The sequence below is a fragment of the Hipposideros armiger genome, unplaced genomic scaffold, assembly GCF_001890085.2.
Source record: "Hipposideros armiger isolate ML-2016 unplaced genomic scaffold, ASM189008v1 scaffold_1230, whole genome shotgun sequence".
NCBI lineage: Eukaryota > Metazoa > Chordata > Mammalia > Chiroptera > Hipposideridae > Hipposideros > Hipposideros armiger.
In genome coordinates this window covers 188214-189992 of record NW_017732580.1, presented here as the reverse complement: position 1 = coordinate 189992, position 1779 = coordinate 188214, and positions in this window count along the sequence as shown.

Here is a 1779-nt window from a genome sequence, read left to right as displayed (position 1 = left end):
TTCTTTCTTTTTTTAGATAGACTAGATGAAATGATTCTGCCTACATTCATTACATTCATATCTATTCACCTCCTTCTCTAAAAGAAAAGCTGAACTTCAGAACACTGAATACAATTCACATTTGCTCAGCGTTTTCTTTGGAAGGATGGTGTTGGTATCAGGGTTTGTGCAGTAAAATGAGAGAGGACTTGGGTGCAGGGATAAGCGATGTATGTGGCACAGTTAAGTCGCTGGAGAAAGAACCAGAGAAAAGCAAATGGAGCTATGGAGTGATATCTGAAATAACCCCATCACATCAAAACCACCAGTAATTTTATGCTTTACAGTGACATGCAGTATTAATATATTATATTCCTTAACACTGATGACTGGTCTTGAAAGATGGCCAGAGATTTTTGAGTAAATATGGAGAGGACAAAGCAGAATCTTAGACACCTGATAGTAAGCTCCATGGGAAGAGATGCTGTCTTATTTACCTCTGTGTTCCCAACAGCCAGTTGAAGATCTTGCATATAACAGCGACTCAAGAAATACTTATTGAATATGGATAAGTGCATGTGAAACGTTGTCAGTCTTTAAGTAAAGATAGATAGGGAAGTGGACATGTTCAGATCTATTTCAGAAATACTAAATAATGCAGTTTGGCTGGAGCATAGGTGATAGTGAACGTCAAGGCGCCGAACTTGAAAGGGAGTAAAACCCTTGCTGTTGTATTATATCTTCTCATTTCAGAGTCTAATCAGTGGAAGACAAGCATTATGTAAGAGCCTTAAGGAGATTTGGGGGTGTCAGCTTTGTCATAGAAAGTGTGCACATTTAGGGAATTGATAGGCTTTTAAGCATGTCTCAGATCACCCCACGACACATAGGCAATTTTATTTTGAGACTGAATGAGGGCATCTTTTCCTTATATAAATAATATGGATATTATTTTATTTGAGGAACATTTAGTTTTATTTTTTTAGTATTAAAAACATGCATGAAATGAAAACGGTAAATTTATATTCTGAGATCCTCACTAGTCAATATTCCAAACTGTTGTGGTTCCATCCGGATTTGATTTGCAATTTGATATAACTAACATGTCTACCAACATGCAATGTCATTTCTCATTCTGGGTAGGAACAGATTGTTTGATAAACTCAGATGTTGCCTTGAGAAATAGCCATTGTATATAGTTGAAAAGAAAGCTTCCTTTTTCATTGTGTGATGCACAGACTGAGGAAGAAAGGACTTTGGGACTAGGTGGCATGGCTGCATAAGGTATTAACAGCAGCAGCAAGAGACTGGGGTGGCAGGTGTGACTGGCTAGCAATTGGGAAAGGCATGCTGCGCTATTTAAAGAAAAAGGTTCAATCCGTACTCTTACCCATTGTGGAGACAAACTAGATTGGTTGCAATTAATAGGCGAAGCTCAGAAATTGGATATAGTTCAGAAAAGGTAGGAGAGCCAGTGAGTTCAGAAATCAAAACAAGGACAGGATGTTACAGGAGAACTGAGCTGAGTTTCTGTAGGCTGTGAGTGAAGAATTAGGGGTTCGTCTCTTGTTATGTTAAATCTGTAAGAAAATTTCAGCTGTCTAAAGATTACTAAATCAATATTAAGAAAGATATATTTGCTTTTCTTATGTAACATCCAACTATAAACATGGATTAAGGATATAGTTAAAGAGAAATGCAATTGATGTCTGAAATATTCTAAATAGACTATTATAGCTCTTGGTAAGGAAACAGAAGGAAGGGAGGGAGGGAGGGAAAAAGGAAGGAAGGAAAAAAAAA